Genomic DNA, 22,730 nt, shown 5'->3' on the forward strand with positions numbered 1-22,730 from the left:
TGCTCTGTCTGCTGAAAAGAGACCTGGCTCTCCAGGCAGCTGGCCATCCTCCGGGTCCCCTGGTCTGTGCTGCGTGTGAGCCGACCCTCGTCTGAAGGGACCACTTGGACAGCTGATGATTCGTACAATGCTCAGCCTGTGAAACGGGTGTGTCATGCCCGCGTGCGGGGCTGAGGACAGGGCTCTGCAGGGTCTCAGGAGAGCAGCTGGCATGCCCACCCAGGATGTGCCCAACAGACGTGTGCTACAGCCACCCCGGGGTCTGTGCCGCCTCTGGGCTGCTCTGAGGGCAACCAGGAAGGAGCAGCCAGACCCCAGCAGCAGCTGGGCACGACGCTGGAGCCATGCCTTGTACCCAGGCACCCTTCAGCTTAGGGTTTTCTCCTTCTGGAAGGGTCTCCCCAACCCTGCTCTTGGACTGCCCAGACCCCTCACTCCGTCCATGCCTGGCCATCCCAACAGGGGCGGTCAAAGCACACGCCAGGGCATGCGTACCCTACTCCCATTCACAAACCTCCACCCTCATCACCCACAGATGTGCACGCCTGGTTCTCTGTAGCCCAGAACCATGCCTGGCACAGAAAGTGCCACGGATGTTAGGAAGAAGGGAGGGAAGGAGACAGAAAAAGTGTGTAGGTCCTGACAGATGAAAGTAGCCTGAAGACCACCTTGCCCACCAATCCATTCAATAGTCACGAGAGCCAAAGAGCTTCACTGACTTGGCCAAGATGACACAGATCTCAGCAGATGGAAGCACCCTAGGCTTTGGCACCTGGCAGGCACCCCACCCACGGCACCACACGACCCGGGAAGCTCTTCTCCTTCCCAAGCTACTCCTAGGACACCCACCAGCAGACACAGCCACGCACAGAGATGCAACTATCAGCCCACAGGGGTGGCTTCACCAAGATTAAGTCCCCACGAGGCACTGCTGCTGCTGCTACTGCTGCTAAGTTGCTTCAGTCGTGTCCGACTCTTTGCGACCCCATGGACTGGAGCCTGCTAGCCTCCTCTGCCCATGGGACTTCCCAGGCAAGAATACTGGAGTGGGTTGCCATGCACTCCTCCAGGGGATATTCCCGACCCAGGGATTGAACCTGCGTCTCTTACGTCTCCTGCATTGGCAGGCAGGTTCTTTACCACCAGCGCCACCTAGGAAGCCCGCACAAGGCACTGTAGTTCCTCAAGTTACTGGTGAAGCAAGTGCCCCATGGATGGATTCTCTGGAGCACAGAGCCCTTTGGACAAGGGTGAATAACTCAACAGCAAGCCTTCATTCACCAGAAAAGCTGGCCGTTCCCTTTCTGCTCCCCGTAGCGATGGGTGGACGCTGTGCTGATCTCTAGCGCTGCCCACAGGGAATGCTGGTCCGGGGGCAGGAAGAGAGAGCCCAGAATCAGAGGGGTTAGTGCTCAGGGGGCTGCTGCACAGCCTCGGATCTGTCAGTCCCTAAGCTTCTCAGACCTTACAGACCACCTTTAGAAATGTGTTACCCCTGCACTCTCCGGACGTGAAATTCACGGACACTGCACCTTTCCCGTATCGCAAATCCCAGTACAACACCTTCTGACTGTAACACACAGGAGAACTAGAACAAGGAAGTAGTTCACAGTGAAATTATCTGCATTTCAATATGAAATGCTTATACCTATATATAGAGTCACCACGCACGTGAAAGCCACAAATGCAGAATAAGCAGGGGACTCCCGTCCCTCCAGCCCTGCTGACGTCAGCACTGGGGTGGAAAGAGGCCCTTGGTAAAGTTCCAGACGAAACCGCAGCACAGGAGAGTTCTGCTCTCAGCACGGTGGTGTGAACCGGCTACAGAACGACCCTCCCAGACCCTCCCACTGGTCACAGTCACGACTCTGGGCAATAAAAATATCTGTCCCCCCACCTGCCCCCTTGCCGACCCTACAACAATGACCCAGGGATCCTGTAGAGAAAAACAACAGACTGGGACAGGGGCAAGCTTCCACTGTGTGGGGCATGCTGCAGACAGAGCTGGGAGGCACACGCAGGTAGAAGGCTAATAGAAATCTGCCCATCTTCCTGGCTGGAGGAACTGGGGGGCAAGTTCAGGCAGGTGTACCTGGTACTGGAGAGAGAGAGAAGAGAGTCCTGGAGGAAAGAAAGCCAGAGGAAAGGCATCCCTAATCCTGGGTGTGTCTGCAGAAGCTTCAGCCTGACCTTGAATCACAAGGGTGTGTGTCAGACTCAGATAAGTTCAGCAAAAAATTAAATCACTGAACTAAGACTTGACCCACTGATAATGAGAGGCAGCTTAAGTAGCTTGAGTAACTCTCAACTGAAGTATAAAGATTCCTCAGAGCAATATAACATAGCCCAGAGTCTACACAACCTCATACAATGTCGAGCAAAAAATAATCTCCAGAAAAATAGGGACCCACACTCAAGAGAAAACACAACCCACAGATACCAATCTCGAGATGATGCAGATGCTGGAATTGGTGGACAATGACTTTAACGTTATTGTTATAACTATTTCCCCGAGGCAAGGGAGAGGAAGTTGGTATTTTCAGTAAAAAGAACGAAATGGAAAATTAAAAACTTAGAAATACAATATCTGGAAAAAATTCAATGGAGAGCTTAGACAGTAGAACAGAGATGATAAAGAGTGAGTGAAGCTGACGATAAGTCAGTAGAACTTATCCGATATGAAGAAGAGAGGAAAAAAAGATGGAAAAACATGAAGAGAGAAGCAAGGTTTCAAAAGACAACATAAAAAGATACATAATAATTGGGTAATCAGAGTTCCAGAGAATGAGGCAAATAAATAAATACTTCAAGAAATAACATTCTCACCAAAAGAAAAAACATTTTGTCCCTGGGTGCAGTGCCATATGTTATAGTAACTTTAGACTGTGGTGCTCACTTCGCAACGTACACAAATGTTTGTCACTGTACACCTGAAACCAACATAAGCTGATGTGTCACTCATTGTTGTTAGTCCCTCAGTCGTGTCCACCAGGCTCCTCTGTCCATGGGATTTCCCAGGCAGCAATACTGGAGTAGATTGCCATTTCCTTGTCCAGGGGATCTTTCCAATCCAGGGACCAAGCCTGCGCCTCCTGCACTGTGTGCGGACTCGTTACCCCTGAACCACTAGGGAAGCCACTGAGGAACGGAGGATGAGACGGTTGAACAGCATCACTGACTCAGCGGACATCAGTCTGAGCAAACTCTAGGAGACAGCGAAGGACAGGGAAGCCCGGTGGGCTGCAGTTCATGGGGCTGCAGAGAGTCAGACACAACTTAGCGACTAAACAACAACAATATATGCTAACTACACCTCAATAAAAAATGAAAAAAGAAATAATGAACATAAACTTCCTAAAGCTGATGAAAGAAATACATGCACAATGTAAGATCATATGATAAAAACTCTCCAAAAAGTGGGCCTAGAGGGAACCTATCTCAATAAAATAAGGCCACAAATGACAAACCCTCAGCAAACACTGTTCTCAACGGTGAAAACCCGAAAGTACTCCCTCCAACATCACAAGCAAGACAAGAATGTCCACTCTCGCCACTATTATTCAACCGGGTTTTGGAAGTCCTAGCCACGGCAATCAGAGAAGAAAAAGAAATACAAACTGGAAAAGAAGAAGTAAAACTGTTGCCGCCTGCAGACGATGCTACTGTACACACAGGTGCAAGTTCGGCCCGGGGTTCTAGTTCCTGGAAAGATGGAGTAAGCACACGTTCCCCTGTGCCTCCCCCAGTGACTGGAGCTATAAACCTAGACAGATGCTGGGTAATTATCTGTGCACTAAAAATAGCAGCAGGCAGACTGGGGAAGGAGGCCAGATTTCAAAGCGCCAATAAACAGGCTGTGAGTTTCCACTTATTCTTCATCAGGTGCACGCTGGCTGGACTCCAAGGTCACCTGAAGGCCAGGCCTGCCCACCAAGTGCAGATGAGGAGCTTTGAGATGAGACTTCGTCTTCTGACACAAGGAGTAGGACAAAGGAATCCTGGGGCTCAGAGTGTGTGTGTGTGTGTGTGTGTGTGTGTACCCGCTTTTATCTCTACTGCATTTTCTCCCACCGACGGCCCCAGGGAATCCCACAGTGGCACAGTAGCAGTGGACACTGGGCGGGCGGAGGCCTTCTCTGACCACAGGACCTGTGGCTCCAAAAACGTGGGATGAGTCTTCACCACCTCCTTCTTCTCTCTGTTCTCCTGCCACATGGCCGCAGATGAAGACAGATTTGCAGTATGTTCATGGCAAGGCAGGCAAATTAAAGTCTCAGTTTTTTGTCTGGAGGACCCAAAAAAAGCTGCCCAGAGCACTGGGAAGTGTCAGGAAGACCGTGGTGAGGAGGGAGCAGAAGCGTGATTGTGTAAAGTGGTATACGAACTTCTGGGCTCACTTCAGGTTGAGGACGTGTGGATCAGACCTTAACCGGCATGTGAAGAATCTTGAGAATGGGCCTAGGAGGTGATCCATCACCCATCTCCAAGACTGGGACCTTTTGGTGTGTATATGAGGCATATCTGAACAGCAATGCTCTGAAAACTAAACTGATGTTGGAATCACACCAATGAAAAAGTGTCTGGAACTTGGGCTCTGACTGCAACCAAGAAATTGGGTACATCAACCTTTCACAGAGGATTTACACAAGACCCTGAGTATTGTAACAAAATATTCAAAATTTCCACGATACAAGCTGGACTCAGTTGGCATACAAAGAACTAGAGATATGCCAACTCTCAAGGGAAACAACAGAAATAAAAATAGTTACTGGATGGGTTCAAAAATAGAAGATTGAGGGAAGAATCAGTGAACTTGAATTTGAAGATAGATCAATAAAAAATATCCAGCCTGACAGACAGGATCACATAAACAAAATTCAAGAAGCTCAGTGTAGCCCAATTGGATTAACTCAAGAAATTCGTATCCAGACATATCATACTCAGATTATTGAAGGCAAAAAAACAGGAAAACATGCTACCAACAGAGAAATATGACTCATCTCATGTAGATGAACAGTCCTTTGAAAGACTGCAGATTTCTCAACAGAAACCATGGGGGTCAAAAGGAAGTGGAACAGTGTTTTTAAAGTGCCATTAACCCAAAACTCTATATCCAGCAAATATCCCTCAGGAATAAAGGCAAAATCAAGACATTCTCAGATGAAGAAAAACCAAGAGAACTCGTTGCCAGCAAGCAACTCTAATAGGAATGCTAAAGGAGATGCTTCCAATGGAATGGAAATGATACGAGAGAGAGACTGAAAATCAGGAATAAAGGATGTGTGATAAAATTGGTAAATATCGAGGTAACAGGATATTCTTCTCTTCTGACAGTGAAGACAGCATCAGCAACTCGATGGACATGAATCTGAGCGAAGTCTAGAAGACAGTGAAGGGCAGAAGAGCCTGGCCTGCTGCAGTCCACGAGGCCACAAAGAGTTGGACACAACTTAATGACTGAACAAGAAGTTCTTCACTTCTGACAGTCTTTTCAATATTTATGATGGCCGAAAGTAAAAATGATTAGGTCATACGATAGGGTTTTCAATGCATCCAGATTTAATACACGAGAAAAATATAACACGAAAGGAGGAAAACAGAAGGAACAACGCAGTGGTCGGGTTTTCGCGTTCTACTTGCAGCAGTAAAACAGCAACTTTCAGAAAACTGCAGAGAGGCAAGTAACCAGAGCAATCACACACACACACAGATATACAAGGAAAACCTTCAGTAAGTAGATTAAAATGGAAAAGGAAATTACCCAGGTTTTTTAAAAAAAGGAAAGAAAAAAAAGAGAACAAAATTCAGAGGGAACAAGAACTAAAACGGTAGATACAAACCCATTAATAATTAGGTAAAATTTAGTCTCAACACGTCAGATAAGAGATTGTTAGAATGGAATTTTAATAACCTGCCCAATGATCTGCAGCTTACAAGGAAATCAGCTTTTTCTATGCTAACATAGGTAGGTTTGAGGTGAAAGGATGGGAAAGATATATCCTGCAAGTACTAATTACTACGGAGGAACAGAAGCATTAAATAACAATAAAAAGATCAATCCACCAAGAGGACGTAAGTCTTGAATAAATATGCACCTAACACCAGAACTCTGAGACAATCTGACAGACCTGAAAGGAGAGAGTGGACAAGCACGTAATTATCTGGGAAAACGCCAGCATTCCTCTCTCAGCATCAGTAGAACCAGCACAGGGCACATCGACAAAGGCACAAACATTTCTGAAAAATAACATCCATAGGATCCAGCTGACATTTATAGAACACACCACAGAACGCACATTCTTTTAAATGCATACAGAATATGAACACATGTTCTGAGTCATAAAACTAGAAAAAGAGCAAAATAAATTCAAAGCATGCAGGAGGAAGAAAATAATAAAAGCAAGAAATCGGTGAACTAGCAAAAGGAAAGAGGAAAATCAATGAAACTGAAAGCTAGTTCTTTGAAAAAATCAATAAAACGGATTAAATTGTAGAAAAATTGGCAAAGAAAAAAATAAGACACAGGTTACCAATATCAGTCATGAAAGAGGTGCTATGGGTACAGAAGAGACGTTAAGAAGATAATGAGGGACTCTGAACAACTCAGACAGGTCTGACAATTTGAAATGGACTAATTCTTTGAAAGTCACAAAGTACCCGGAGTTGCCCAAGAAGCAGTAGATCATCTAAAATGCCTTATATCTATCAAAGACATTGAATTAGTAATTTTTTAAAAATCGTAAAAGAGCTGTCTTTATACTCAAATGATTTCACTGAATTTTACAAATCATTTCAAGAAAAAAGAAAAAACAAAACACCAATTCTACATAGTCTTTCCCAGAAAAGAGAACTGGAGGGAACACAATTTATGAAGACAGCATTAGACTGAAATCCAACCCAGACAAAGGTAGGGTCCGAAAACCAGGCCAAGATGCCTCACAGTGCCCCCAACAAAATACTAGGAACTCAAACCCAGCAACGTATAAAAGGACTAACACTTTACGACCGAGTGAATGTTACTGCAGGAATGCAAGGCCGGTTCAACATGCGAAAAATCAATGGACACAAATGACCATACAAACTGGAAAACACACCATGTCATCGATGGATGCAGGAAAAGAGTTTGCCAAATTTCAATGTATCCATAAGAGAGGGGCGGGTGCCAGGCCTTGGACCCAGGCCCCTGACTCCCCTACTTTGGCTTCAAGTGGCTTGGGAAAGGCTGAGGCAGGATGTGGGGGAGACAGGGGCTTTCTGGCTCCCCAAGGCCTCCGTGTAACTTGAACAGCGCACATCAGTGAGGGTTAGTGGAGAGGGCTCGCTGCAGGAGCGGGAAGACACAGATGAGAAAAACCAGGGTGCCTGAGGCCATGCGGGCCATCTTAGAGACAGCAGTTCCCCAGGAAACGCTGGCTGAATTGAGGGCTAGCAAGGCCTACTTAGAATGGCTGGACCTAGGATGGCCCTGGGCATTCAATGGTGGTGCAGTGGCTGAGACGCCGCACCCTCAAATGCAGGAGGCCTGGGTTTGATCCCTGGCTGGGGAGCTAGATCCCAGATGCTGCAACAAAGATCGCAAATGCCACAACTAAGACCCAGCACAGCCAAACTGAAAAACAAAACAAAACAAAAAAGATGGCCCCGGACAGGAGAGACATCGATTACAGGGGGTGCTGGGTCTCCCCAAAGGAACAACTAACAGCAATAATAATCACAGCAACAGTACTGTTATGCAATCGTAGTGACAGGGATAAGAAAAGCAAAGTACCCAAAGTGCTTGGAAACGTCCCGCACAATCCCCCTGGATGGGAAACCCTGCTTGTAATTATTTCAGCCTAGAGTAAAACCCGTGTTCCACATAAAACAGTAAATAACAGTGGCTGGTGAGTTAATGACACTCAGCATTGTTTCTGTTCAGTCACTCAGTGGTGTCTGACTCTTTGCGACCCCACGGACTGCAGCACGCCAGGCTTTCCTGTCCTTAATAACAACACTTAAGAATATCACGCATAACAACACCTGCCTATACTGGCCAGCTGCTGTGCTCACAGCTTTACATTTTAAAAAATTATCTATTTATTTCGGCTGCCCCTGGTCTTAGTTGCGGCCTGTGGGGTCTAGTTCCCGGACCAGGGATCAAACCCTGGCCCCCAGTGTCCGAAGTGCGGAGTCTTAGCCATGGGACCGCCAGGGAAGCCCCCGCTCTGCATTTCTAAGGGTGGTTGATTCCACCGATGGAAGAGGGTAGGGTCTGTTGCTCTCCCTCCTTTGTGAGCTGCGTGCTAAGTCGCGTCAGTCGTGTCCAACTCTTTGTGAGCCCATGGACTGTAGCCTGCCAGGCTCCTCTGCCCACGGGATTCTCTAGGCAAGAAAGCTGGAGAGGGTTGCCATTTCCTCCTCCAGGGGATCTTCCCAACCTAGGGATTGAACCTGTGTCTCTCACGTCTCCTGCATTGGCAGGCAGGTTCTTTCCCATTTTAGTGGCACTTGGGAAGCCCCCTCTGCCCGGAAAATGAGAAGCAGAAGGGCCGCCCAGCTGGCCCACGTGGTGTCGTGGGGACCGTCAGGGGTGAGGCGGGGCAGGCTTTGGACTCCACAGCCTCACCCCACGCTGCCTGTCTGAGATGAAAGCCCCATGCCACTAGCGCTGTGTGTGGTGTGGGCGTTTCTGTGCCTGCTTCCCGAGCTCACGGAGGGTCTGGAACAAACAGAAAATCCACATGCAGCCTTCTCACAGGATGTCAGCCTCCCCAGAGCTTCCTGGAGGTGAGTGTGCGCAGAAGGGCTGGCTCTGACCCTCTTCCCCCAATCCCCGGTGCCCTGTCCCTGGGCCCGGACAGTCCCTCCTCCTGCCAGCTTCCTGGTGTGTCCCCACCCCGGCCCTGCAGAGCCCACAGGGTGCCTGCAGGCCTCTGACTCTGTCGGCTGCTCCGAACAGTAACCTTGAATACTTGCTCCCCTAGAAATCCCGGTGGAGGGCTGCCCGATTCCCAGGAAGATGGTCTCCCAGGGCTCAGCTTGGATTAGGGACCCACACGCCCCTCTCCGTGGCTTCTGCACCCCACCGCTGCCATCTAGTGGCTGAGACAGGGAACACAGAACCGGAACCACTTCCTAAAAGGTCCAGAGAAACGGCAAGGAGTGGAGGTGAGGTCACTGGGTCAGGGGGTTCCTCCAACACGGAGGCTCCGGAGGGGGTGGTTGGGAGGACGCTGGAGGTGGGGTTACACTAGAGCAGCTTCTGCATTATGCTTCTATCCCTGGGTGGGGAAGATCCCCTGGAGAAGGCAATGGCAGCCCACTCCAGTATTCGTGCCCGGAGAATCCCATGGACAGGGGAGCCTGTCATGTTCATGGGGTTGCAAAGAGTAGGACACAACTGAGCGACTAACACCTTCCCTTGCTTGGAAACTGGTAGTTATTTCCAAGTGACAAAACGGCTTTAGATTATCTGGGTTTTGAATAACCAGACCCCGCCCCACTCCCCCACCCCACCTGCCCTGGTACAAGATGAAGTTGTAACCTGGCTAGCTTGGGGGCAACCCTCTGTCCCCAGACGACTTAGTGGGGGCAGCCTGTGTGATCCTGCGGAAGTGGCTTGATTCTCCCAAAAGCTGGTTCAGAGATAGAGGCTGAGAATCTCTCAGAACCGTGACTGCTCACCCTCCCCTTTCCTCAAGGCAGTCAGATGGGGTGTGAGGTGTGCAGGGGGCACATTTCATCTGGATGGGGTGGGGAGGGGTGAGGGGAGGCTCGGGAGGGGTGAGCGGGGTTAGCAGGAAGGGAAGCTGGGCAGGTGGCTGGGGTCCCTGGGCCGTCCGGGGCCCACCAGGTCATCCCTGACCCCAGAGAAGATGCTCAAGCCTTCTGAATGCACCCCCAGCCCCACCGTGCGCACGAGTCACAGGGATTCTGTCAACATGCAGGTCCTCCATCAGCAGGTCCATGGTGCCTGGGACCCTGCATTCCTGGCAGGTGGCCATGCCCACGCTGTGGTCTGTGGACCACACTTTGAGTAGCAGAACCTTCCTCAATGGCCCCTGACTTGGTTAAGCCAGGACCTGACTCGAGGAACACCCGGAGCCCTGGAATTCCCAATTCTGGAGCAGAACCCAAGCACCTGCATTCCTTTCTCTCTTTTTCTTTGTACTAAAGATGGGCTGCACCAGGCCTTGGCCTTCCCAGGTGGCGCTGTGGTAAAGAACCTGCCTGTCTATGCAGGAGACGCAAGAGATGCGGGTTTGGACCCTGGGTTGGGAAGATCCACTGGAGGGGGGGATGGCTACCCGCTCCAGTATTCTTGCCTGGAGAATCCCACGGACAGAGGAGCCTGGCGGGCCACAGTCCATGTAGTAGTCTGCATGGCTTCTCTGGGGCCGCGCAGAGCCGGACACAGCTGAACGGACTGAACACACACGCGTGCACTGAGCCGCCGCACGTGGGCTCTTGGTCGCAGCCTGTGGGGTCCAGTTCCCGGATCAGGGATCCAACCTGCACGTCCTGTGCACTGGGAGCTCGGAGGCTCAGCCATGGGGAAGTCCTGCATCTGCCCTTCTGACAAGCTCATGGGCAACAGCGCTGCAGGGGGGGCCCATCAGGGAGCACAGCCGGAGAGCCACTGGCCGTAGCCCAGGCCACCCATCAGTGCCCGGCGGGGGTGCCCGGGAGCCCCAGACCTGCCTCCTGCCTTCTATTTCTCCACCTGCCCACACCGCCTGGTGAATCTCTCATCTGGAAGCCGACAGAAGAGAGCAACCCTCCACCAAAGCGAAGCCCAGGCCGTCACGTTCGTTATCCAAGTGTTGCCATTTCCCAGACACGGCCTAAATAGGCTTATTCTGAAGCAGAGGGATGAGCAAGCCCATGTCCATGGTGGTCCTCCAAGAGCAGGGGTAGAGGCGACAGGTCTCCGAGCATCACCACTCTCGGGGTCCCTGGGAGGCTGAGTGTTGAAATTAGAGGTCAGCTGGATGCAGGCGTCCCTGCCTCTGTGTGTCGGGCAGCCGTGCTGTGAGTCCCAGGGCGTGCAGCTCTGAGCAGGCTTTGGGGGTATGAGCACAGCACCTTCCAGCCCCAGGTGTCTGCCACGGTCCAGGATACAAGGCGGGCAGCCCAGCATGGACGTGCACGGATGCCTGGGTGGCGGAGGGTACAACCTCTCAGCCGGGACTTCCCCATGGCCTGTGCCCTCCTGGATGGCTGGGAGTCCCGTCTGCCCTAGAGGCGGGTGCACCCAGGGCCTCCCGGTCAGTGACACCCACCTGGGGAGGTGAGACGTGAGCACCGTCGCGGTCACAGGCCGTCCATAGTGGCCACCTGACACATGCCCTCACTTTGCCCCAAAGGCGGAAGGGACAGCTGACCGGTGGTGGCCTGGTTAGAGGGGCTCAGGAGGAGCGGGAGGAGCAGGAGGAGGGAAGCATCTTTCTGAAGTCAAGGCCCACGGTCAGGCCACGTAACTCCCACCCGGCACCACCGTGAGGCCCTGCTTGGCCGAGAGCCCCAGGTCACGGGACACCCTGCCTGGGCTGGGCAGGAGGCCCTGGGGCCATCACGTACCAGCTCAAAGGAAGCTGGCAGAAAAAAAGCTCCTCCCTGGCCCCCGACTTCCCCTCGCATGGTGAAGAGGGAACTCCCTGGGGGCTCTGGAGCCAAGCTCCCCCTTTGCCAGTCGATGACTGTGTAACGGGAGGGAAATCACTTTACCTCTCTGAGCCTCCACTTCTTCATGCAGAAAATAGAGGCCAGTGATGTGGGATGGCAGGTTTAAGTTACAACTGCGACCGAGGCTAAACCCTCAGGGACACTGTTCACTGCGTGCCCACCGTGTGCAGAGACTTTATGATCATGGGATTGCCTCAGTCCCCCTCAGAACTAGGCCAAGCGACAGGGCTACTCTGTCTACGAGGCGCCGAAGGAAGGAGGGGCAGCGGCTGCACGGAGCCTGGGGGTCGTGATGGACCGGGCTGAGGCCGCGGCACGACGCCCGCCCCGGTCCCGGCACGCGCAGGAGGCGTCCTCGAGCCTCCGGTGAGCCAGGCTCCCCGTGGTCAGTGCAAGGGCGCCCGCCCCACCCTCTGCTCCCGCGCTGGGCCCTGCAGTCGGTCATGCGGGAGGACAGCGTATGCTCTGAGTCCGCGAGCTCCGCTACGAAGGCCGCGCGGACAGCACCGGGGGACCAGGCAGGAGGACACGCCTGGTGTGAGAGCGCCCCCTGCCGGCCACGCGGACGCATCCCTGGCGACGGACCCGGGCCGCGCGCCACAGAGGACTCGGAAGGGAGGCACTCAGGCGGGAGGCTGTGTTTCCCACCAGGATCACACCTAGTGAGGCGGGAGGGGCCTGGGCAAGACCGGGGCACCTGAGTCAGCACGAGGGAGCCTTGCAAACACAGCTCCAGTCACGCCCGCTCTGGAGGGACGCTCGGCTGGCTTGGGTCTCCTGCCACATCTACGCTATTAAAATGCTTTTTAAAAGTACTGAATGTCTGGGATTGCATTGAATCTATAGATTGCTTTGGGTAGTATACTGGTGTGAAATGACAACACAGCATCAAACTGCATGGAGTTAATCAGGCCTGTGTGATCCACCAGTAAATTCTTCCTACTCCCTGCTGGTTATTAGATCACCCACAAATCCATCCATTCATCCATCCATCACCATCCACTATCCATCACCACCCATCCATTATCTACCATCCATCCATCCACTATCCATCATCCATTCACCAACCACTCACCAAACTATCCATCCATCCATCCATCCATCCATCATCCATTATCCACCACCACCCATCCATTATCTACCATTCATCATCCATCCATCCACCACTCACCAAACTATCCATCCATCCATCATCATCCATTATCCACCACCACCCATCCACTACCATCCATCCATCCACTATCCATCATCCATCCATCCACCACTCACCAAACTATCCATCCATCCATCGTCATCCATCGTCCACCCCCACCCATCCTTTCATCCTCCCACCCACCTGTCCACGCATCACTCTGGCCACCCGTCCTTCCACCCACCTGCCTGTCCTTTCTTCCCTCCACCGACCGGCCGCCATACACTGACTAGCACCTGTTCGACACCAAGTTCTGGGCTGGGCAGGCACTGAGAGTCCAGAGAGGGTATCACAATCCTCATCCTACTAGATCCTCAGGCACTGGGAGGAAAAGCTTTACAAAGAAGACAAGCCTGTGAGCAAGGCCCTGAGGGCAGGAGCCTAGGACGGCTCTGTTTTCACTGAGGGGAGAAGAGTCGGGGCAGGAGTCACAGGGTGCAGGAGGAGGGGGGGCAGGGAAGGATGTGCTCAGCCCACCAGGGTCCATTTTCTGACACTTCACCCAAGTCTAGTGTGTGTGCCATGCCCAGTTCCCCCCAAGGATGGGCATAGGATCCTGGTCTGGTCAGTGGGTCCACCCTACCCCCTCGGTCACATGACTTAAATCAGCTCATCGAGACTCAATCCTGAGCCTTCTCTTATAATGACTGGGAAGAGGCACTCTCCTCCTTCAACGGCTGCTAAAGAGTTGACCCATAACCTGGTGCTGCTGGTGGCCACTTCCCCAAGGTATGAGGAGAGGCTGCCAAAAACAGAATTCATACAGAGGAAACCAGAGAAAAGAGGTGGAAAGAGAGCTGCCTGATGCTCTCTGAGCACCTGGATCCAGCCATGCCTGAAGCCCTCATTCCTGAGCTTTCAAGTGATTCTATTCCTTTTTGGACCCCAGCCAGGCTGAGCTCGATTTTTATCATTTGTAACCAAGAGGCTTGACAGATACGAGGGGTAATATTCCTGACTTTGGGACACAGGTTCTGACCTGGTATGAGGTCCAGGATCTCAGAAGGTGAGAAATCTGATGGGACTTTGAAATCTGAGCCAGGGCCCGCAGGGTGGCTAGAGTAAGTGTGCAGGTACTAATGCCTGGGCAGGTCCCTTCCACTCTACTAGCTTCAGTTTCTCTGTGTGTGAAGTAAATTTTTTTTTCTTACTTACAGCATCCCAAACCTTTACCCAAGTGATATCTTATGCCTTGCATCCTGAGGTGCGCTGGCTGAGATGGAAGTGGCCGTGGGTGGGGCGGGGGGAGGTTGTCCAGATGTGGCTGCACTGTGGAAACAGGAAGAAGGCTGTACCTTAGAGCGTACTATGGCAAAGGGGCCAGCTGTCTCCCCCAACATCTGTTCTCCACTTTTTCCTCAGGTCATCTGGAATAAGGGCTACAGCTCTCAAACATCCTGGAGATGACGCTGTGGCAGATATGTGGGACAGTAGCGGACACTTTACATAAAATGAGGGCCATGGTTTGTTTCTTCTCCTCTCCTCTGTTGGAATGTGGATGCAATGGATGGAATCTAAGCAGCCGCTTTGAACCATGAGGCAGCCTGTGAAGGATGTGCTAGTCACTCAGTCGTGTCTGACTCTTTGTGACCCCATGGACTGGGCTCTCTGTCCATGTACTTCTCCAGGCAAGAATACTGAAAGTGGGTAGCCATTCCCTTCTCCAAGGGATCTTCTCAACTCAGGGATCGAACCTGGATCTCCTGCATTGCAGGCACATTCTTTATTGTCTGAACCACCAGGGAAGCCCTGTTAAGGATGATGGAGCAGCAAAAAAGGAAAAGCTTAGATCCCTGTAAGCCTGGAGTGGCAGAGACGGAGGAGGAGGCTGTCCAGATGTGATGTGACGTGCACTATGATGGGCTGGAGCCCCCACCCCAGCACTGGACCACCTTCCTCTAACACGGCAGAGAAACAAACCGCCGCCTCACTGCAGCCGTGGTCCTTGTGTGTTCTCCTGTCACGTGGGGCAGCGCGTGGTGATGCTCCAGTGGAGGGGAAGGGAGAAGTAGTGGGGAGGAGGGTCTCTTCTCTCAACATACGAATGTCTGGATCTTGATGCTAATTTGAAACGCATCCTATTTATTAGAGTTCTCCAGCCAGGCCTCCCTTACTCATCTCCAGGTTTAACTACTCACTAAAAGTTTCCACACCTAAGCAACCACCCTCTCCCTGATGGGTTCTCGTTGTGGGTTTAGTCAAACCTTAGAGCCCGCACGTGGAAAAGAAGGCTCCTGGGAGCATATGGGGCAGCCAAGCCCGTGGTGCTCCCACAGGTGTGTGTGTGGGGTGCTCCTCACTTGTTAAAATGTACCTGCCGAATTCCTTTTTGTTTCATAACAACTCCATTTTGTCACTCTAATTTTAGTGGCAATGTTTTTGTTCCAATCAGCGATCATTTTGGAAAAGTAGGCTGCTAGAAGAGTTCTTGGCATACAAAATGACAAGCAATTTTTAAACGGCATAAGACTGATGATTTTTAACCACACTGAATTCTAAATCTGTTTCAGGCTGGTTAACACTCGTTAGCAAATAACAAACTCTTTCCGATGACTGTCCATTCGGCCAGCTCCAACGTGGCGGGCGGTGTGGAGTGCCTCCTGGGCACCCACCCAGGTCACTAAGAGGCGGCAGGCAGGGTCTCTGCCCTGGGGAGTGGTGAGCAGTCAGGGGACGGGGACACAGACTCGGGGAAGCGTCACCGCAGATGTCCACCCGGGGGCCGGGCTTCATGCCCCACATGCTGGTGCCAGGCTGGGCTGGGGTAGGGGGAGCATCCCCACAGCCACCCACCCCACGCCCCTGCCACCACTCTAAGAAGCGCCCGCCATCTGATCTTTCTCTGCAGGGTCAAGATTTCAGAGTGCGGAGAAGCCTGGCAGGTCCTCAAAAAATGAAATATAGTGATCATGAAAGCGTCAGTTGCTCAGTTGTATCCGACTCTTTTGCAACCCCTCAGACTGAAGCCCACCAGGCTCCTCGGTCTGTGGGATTCTTCAGGCAAGAATACTGGAGTGGGTTGCCATTTCCTTCTCCAGGGGACCTTCCTGGATCTTTCCTGGGTCTTTCAGACCCAGAGATAGAACCCGGGTCTCCTGTATTGCAGGCAGATTCTTCATCATCTGAGCCACTGCTCCTAAGAGTGATCGTATGACCCAGCGATTCCTCTCCTAGGCGTGACCCCAAAGAACCGAAAACAGGACCCAACCAGACGCTCAGGCGCATTCACGCTAGCTGAAGGAGTGGAGACAAGCCAAGTGTCCACTGATGGATGAATGCATGGATAAGCAAAGTGTGGTGCACACATACGGCGGGCTGTTAAATTACTTCGTCCTAAAAAGGAACGATGCAACGATCTACAACACGGACGAACCTTCAGAATATTAAGCTAAGCGACAGAAGTCAGACTCAAAGGCCCACAGTTTATATGATCCCTTTTACGTGAAACGTACAGAAAAGGGAAATCTACAGAGACAGAAAGTAGATTAGCAGGTGATGAAAATGTTCTAAGATGATAATATTATTTTTGGTCTGTGGTATATGGCGTGTGGGACCTCAGTTCCCTGACAACCAGGGACCGAACCCGCACCCTCTCCAGCGGAAGCACGGAGTCTCAACCACTGAACGGCCAGGGAAGTCCCGAAAATGTTCTCAAATTAGACGGCGGTGACGGCTGCACAAGTAGGTGGGTATTTTAAAAGCCACTGAACTGTTCAGTTTAAATTGGTTCATTTTACATTGTGTGAATTCCACTGCAATTTAAACACATCTTTAAAAAAAAAAAAAGATTCCAGAACATTCTGCCTGGGGCTCCGAGCGCCCAGTCCTCGGGTCACTGCCTCAGGTCATCTGGGTCTCTCCTGACGGATGCTCAGCCCCCTGGGCCGAGAGGCAGCGTGGGGGGAGGGGGCATTGGGGATGGGAGATACAACGCTCAGGCCTGTTCAGAGCCAGGGGTGGCCAGTTGCTAGCCGGGGGTCCCTCCAAACGCTGCAGAGCTTCCAGAGCCTCTTTCCTCCCTTGTCAAGTGGAGAGAGTCCCACATCCCAGGTCTCACTGCGTAAGGTGAGCTCCCTGCCTGCCTGTCCCCAAGGGCAGGGTCACGCCTGCTGGTGGGTCCATTCATGGAGCTGATGGTGACCCAGTGCGGGATCTGGACGAGACCCGGGATTGGGGACAAAGCGGCGAGTTTCCTGCTGTCACTTGGGGGGCAGACGATGAAAAGACAGACCCCCAACAAGCCAAGGGGTTTTATCTGCAAAGAGCAGAGCAGGCGGGCCCTTGGTGCAGGGTCTGCACTAAGATCAGAGGCTGGGAAGGAGTGAGCTGGGCAGAAGGGCCCTGGAGCTGGCACAGCACATGTGGGGCAAGGCAGGGGTGTGGGCACAAGGGAGACCGCCCTGGGGGGGTGCTCAGAGCAGACCCTGTTCCAGTGGACTGACCGGTCTCTGCAGGAGAGGGGCTCCTGGCCCCTTGCGGAGCCAGCGGGCACCACACTGCACTCCCGATGGGTCAATAAGGAAAGGAAGGGGGCGAGGTGGGTGGGGAGGCATTCTGGGAGGGGGAGGGGGGCGCTGCAGAGGCAGCGTGTGCTCCCCTGGGGGCCTTCCCTCCATCCCCTGGCCCTCTCTGACTCCCCACCCTGGATTCATTGAGTCTGTGCCTGGCCCTGCACACAGAGCTCACAGACCACAAATGGCAGACTGCCAAACGCCCTGCGCTTGTTGCCACAACGGGGCGAGGCTGGAGAGCTTCCAGGGGCGGCAGCCTCCAGTCCAGGGTTGATGGAGACGTGGAGACTGCCCGGAGGAAGGGCACACGAGGAGTAGAGCCCGGACACAGGCCCCAGGCTGGCTGCGTGCATCTCGGGGAGGAAGCTCCAGGGTCCTTCCTGCCCGTGGTGCAAACCTGGCCTTGGGGCCCCGGCCGGTTCCCAGCTGGCCCGCCCTGGCGTGCACAGTACACGGCCCGGCCATGCTGCACAGCGGGTCACCCTGGACCCGGGAGGCCACTCGGGGCTTGGACCCTGACCATCGGGCAGCAGTGGACCGGGGCCCCTGAGCCACGAGCAGATGCCAGGTACCTTTATGGGCGTCATCTGAGTTCTCTGCAGGCACAGGATGGGTTGGACACAGGACCGTCTGCAGGCGAAGGGACTAAGCACAGAGAGAAGACAGGTGGCGTCCCCAGGTCCCTGGGCCGAGCCAGGGTCCCCAGGGCAGAGACACGGACACCCAAGCCACTGTGCCCCTGTGGGCTGCCCCTCCAGCCGGACTCTGCGGGTAGGGGGGTCATCAGCGTCACACTCAGGCACAAAGGGTCACCGGACACAAATCCAGAGGTGACACACCTGGGCCCAATCCCCCGAGCGATGCCCCAGGGCCTGGACCTGGCCCATCGGCGCCAAGTCCCCAGCAGCGTGCGCAGGCAGGTCGCCAGTGTCCGAGTGGGGGTGTCATGCTGGGCACTGCAGAGCTGGGTGTCACGCTGTTAGCCTCTGGGGCTCCCCGTGGCGTTTGTTCACCCTGATAAACGTCTCTCCTTCCCCTCCTGGAATTCAGGGGCGGGCTCTCCTCCATGGGACCCCAGGTGCTGGCCAGTGCGAGGGTGGCAGGGTGAATGAATGAATGCGGGAGCAGGTGTGTGAGCAGCCCAGTGGCTCTGGCTCCAGTTTCCTCCCACCCAGACCTGCTATGACTCTGCTCCTGCAGTAAGTAGGGCAGCCCTGGGCACCTGGCAACTGCTGAGTGGCACCAGCTACTCTGCTTTGCTCCCAGAAGTGTCCCCGTTTGGATGATAAATGATACGGTCACCCTGGCAGTGAGACTCCTTCTAGGAGCGTCCACGAGCGAAGCCAGGCGCTTCAGGAATAGGAACTAGGTCAGATTGTCGCTAGGGTTCCGTCCTCGGGCCCGGGCTCAAGGACAGCCCGGCCCCGAAGCCACGCAGGAGCTACGCGCTTACCCGGGCAGGTGTTCAAGGGGCACACCGTGTAGTTGGGGCCCAGGCAAGGGTGGGGGGAGGCTCCTTGAGCCTCTGGAAGAGCTCACAGAACCGCGTGTGTGCACACACATGTAGGCACACGTGCTCGTGTGTGCTGCACTGTTCAGGTGTGCAAGTACAGACGTGTGTATGTGCACACGTGTGCAGGCAGCCCTCATCTGACCCTCAGTGAAGGTCCGTGACCCCGCCACCCCCAAGGCTCTGATCTGTGCCCATGGAGAGGCTCCAACACCCATGGGTTCCTGTAGACCCAGGAGGCTGGAGACACGAGGCTGCCCCCAGCTCCCACCCCAACGGGGGCTGTGGAAGGGACCACAGTGATGGTGTGACCTCTGGGGGGCAAGTCACAGCAGCAGGGTGGCGTGGCCTGGGCCCCCATTTCTGCTGGACAGCGGGCCGGGGGAGATCGGGTCAGATGAAGCTCTGGTCTATGGGGTGAGAAAGTTCTAGCCCAGTACCTGGTGTGTAGGATTGGAGCCTGGCCATCTCTCCTGCTCTTTCCCTGGGAGTCCTTCCCGGAAATGGAACTGGCAGCCCAATCCCTCCTCTAATAACACAACCTCGGAAGACGAATCAGGCTGGGGGAGTAATGGCTAACACCGCTACAGCCTCGCTCCCCTTACTTGTCTGCTGACCTGCTGGGGAGGGAGCTTTCGGAGCCCATCAAGGTCACGGTCAGGCACTGTCGAGGGGAGCGGTCTGGCTAAATGATCTGACAACTCCCCCCGCCCCCGCTGGCCCTGAGAGACCCATCTGGACCGATGTCACCATGCGTGAGAAGGCCAGAGAGCCCGGGTCCCAGCATGACCGCCAGAGAGTGACCTAACTGCTAGGGTCCTTCTCTGTAAAATAGCCCCTCAGGTGGGTTGCCGGCCCCTTGCATCCCGAGGAAGAGACTGGGAAAGAGAACCGACACTTTGAGGAGCTGTAACCACATGCAAGCCACCCCCCGCCCTGCCACACGCCATTCCCGGTCTCCTCCCTGCTCTGAGCTCGGTCCTCCTCCCCACACAGCACTCTGGGAGCTAACAGGCTCAGGGACCCTCCGCTGGTCCTGGAAGGTAGGCAGGGAGGGATGAGGGTGGGCGTCAGAGACGTGGCGTCTGGATGCTCTGGGTCACACTCCCCGGTGGCCATGCTGAAGATGCAGCTGGCTCCCTGGGCACCCGCCTGGGGAACGGGGCTCCACGGAGAAGCCCAGGGGAGCCCCCTCCAGGCACCCAGGGAGAGCACACGGAGAAACTCCGGGATACAGGCGAAAGGCACATTTGCATCCCAGCTAAACAAGCAGCGGCTGCTGGGGTGCGTTCTCCGCGGTTAACAGCTGTGCCGGCTTGGACCATGCTCCTGGGGGATCCGGCTGCATTCAGCAGTGATGCACAGCACGAATCTCTAATCGAAACAATCTAGAGGCGGGGCTCCCGCCGCAGGGGCGCACTGGAGCCGGGGCAGAGGCACCGCGGGCTTCGGCCGCCTGGGCGGGAGAGGACACCAGCCCAGGCCCATCCCAGCAGGTGGCGAGCCTGGCCCAGTGTGGTCAGCTTGGCCACTGCCAGAGTTTAGAGCCCCATCCTTGGGTTTTGGCAGTTGCATAAATAATGCCAAATCCCAAATCGAAGCTTCAGCTGAGTTACAGGAAAAGCTCCCAAGCCACCCGGCCTGTGGCATCAGGAATTAGGAAACCCTGTGAGTTTTCAAAACAAAGCGTGTTTGTCTAAAGCTGGCAGCGCTCTGGAGGGTGAAGACCTCTGAATGTGAGCATGAGACACGTGTCCTCAAGCATAATGTGGAGGCAGGGGGTGGCACCTCCAGGTCAGCAGAGCCGCTATGAACGTTTCGGGACCCGGTGCAGAATGAAAATGGGGTGGTGCAAAAATGACTAAGAATTCCAGGACGGTGACTTGAGAGCGGAAGAGAAGCACGCTGCCCATGCACCGCTGGGTGTGGCCTGCCCATGAAGACAATCCCTGCTGATCTGAGGAAAGGTGAGCCGTGTGTCCCCACGTCCCCCGCCCCGAGGGCTGTGGGCAGGTCCTATCTCTAGGGAGCCGCTGAGAGCTGCACCCAGGGAGGAAACTCGGGGACTCCCTGGAGGAGACAGATGGGAGGCAGCCAGACGTCAGCGCAGCTCTAGGGCTGGAGACGGAAAGGAGGTGGCCTCGCGCTATGGGGAGTGCTTGGGCGAGTGACTCAGGGAGATGCACGCTGAGCTGGACGCGGAAGCTCTAACTTGAGGCTGCCACTGAGGTGCTCCCTGCGGCAGCAAAGCGGCAGCTGGAGGCCAATGTCACGTCAGTGTCAGAGCGGTGACACAGTGACGCAAACTGCGTACCGGCGGTTCCTCCACGACAGCGCGAGAGCCTCTGGAAACAGTGCTTCTGAAGACAACTTCCAGGCCATGACACCATGTCCTTGTCACTTGGGGAAGAGCAAAAGTAAGACCCAGAATTTGAAAGGATGCATTCAATTTTGTTTACTAGGCATTTATACTCAAAGAAGGACTGACTGGGGATGATCGACATGGGGGTAGGATTATGAGTGCCTTTTCTTTTCTTTTTTTATACTTTTCTGTGTTTCCCCAATTCACTGCAGGCCCAAACATGATGTGTAGGAAGTGAAGTGAAGTGAGTCGCTCAGTCGTGTCCGACTCTTTGCGACCCCGTCCATGGAATTCTCCAGGCCAGAATACTGGCGTGGCTGGCCGTTCCCTTTTCCAGGGGATCTTCCTACTGCAGGGATCAAACCAGGGATCAAACCAGGGTCTCCTGCATTGCAGATGGATTCTTTACCAACCAAGCTATCAGGAAAGACGACGAGGATGATAAACATGTTAATTTCAAGAGCGGACACCCCTCAAATGATTACATGCAAATGGCCAGTAAGCATGAAAAAAGATGCTCAACGTCTCTGTTCATCAGAGAAATGCAAGTGGAGACCACAGTGACATACCACCTCACGCTCACTAGGATGGCGATTATCAAAAAACCCAGAAAACAGGCGTTGGCAAGGATGTGGAGAAATCAGAACTCTCATATCCCACTTGAGAGAATGGAAGATGGAAGACAGTCTGGCGATTCCTCAAAAGGTGAAACAGAGCTACCGCGTGACCCAGCAGCCCCACCCCTAAGTGTGCCCAAAAGAACTGAAAACAAGTATTCAAACAATAACCTGTGCATGAACATTCCTAGCAATGCATGCGTGCTAAGTCGCTTCAGCCGTGTCCAACTGCGACCCCACGGACTGCAGCCTGCCAGGCTCCTCTGTCCATGGGATTTTCCAGGCAAGAACACTGGAGTGGGATGCTGTGCCCTCCTCCAGGGGATCTTCCTGGCCCAGGGATCGAACCAGCATCTCTTACACGTCTCCTGCATCGGCAGGTGAGTTCTTTACCTGGGAAGCCCATTCATAGCAGTTCAGTTCAGTTCAGTTCAGTTCAGTCACTCAGTCGTGTCCGACTCTCTGCGACCCCATGAACCGCAGCACTTGCTAAAGCCAAGAAACAGAAACCCAAATGTCCACCAACTGATGGATGGATCGACAAAATGATGTCTACATTCACAAGGGAGTATTACTCAACCTGAACAAGTAACATTATGCGCAAGCAAGCCGCTCACCAAGGGCCACAGACAGGAGCCTTTCACTTGTAGGAAACGTCCAGGATGGGCAAATCCATGCAGACAGAAAGTAAATGAATGGTCCCCAGGGGCCGAGGGAAGTGGGAGATGGGGAATGCTTGTTAATGGAACGAGTTTCTTTTTGCGATGATCAAACGTTCTGGAATTAGTGGTGATGTCTGCACACCTTGTGAATAGATGCAAACCACTGAATTCTATGCTTGAAAAGGGTAAATCTTACGGTTTGAGAAGTTCAT

General features: G+C 53.6%; 1 protein-coding gene across 4 annotated transcripts in view; it reads right to left on the reverse strand.

Annotated features, from left to right (window-relative positions):
* The window catches only part of SHANK2 (SH3 and multiple ankyrin repeat domains 2), a 558,458-nt gene that overhangs the window by 241,047 nt on the left and 294,681 nt on the right, over positions 1–22,730 (reverse strand). The window lies entirely within an intron of this gene.

The sequence above is a fragment of the Bubalus bubalis genome, chromosome 5, assembly GCF_019923935.1.
Source record: "Bubalus bubalis isolate 160015118507 breed Murrah chromosome 5, NDDB_SH_1, whole genome shotgun sequence".
Classification (NCBI taxonomy): domain Eukaryota; kingdom Metazoa; phylum Chordata; class Mammalia; order Artiodactyla; family Bovidae; genus Bubalus; species Bubalus bubalis.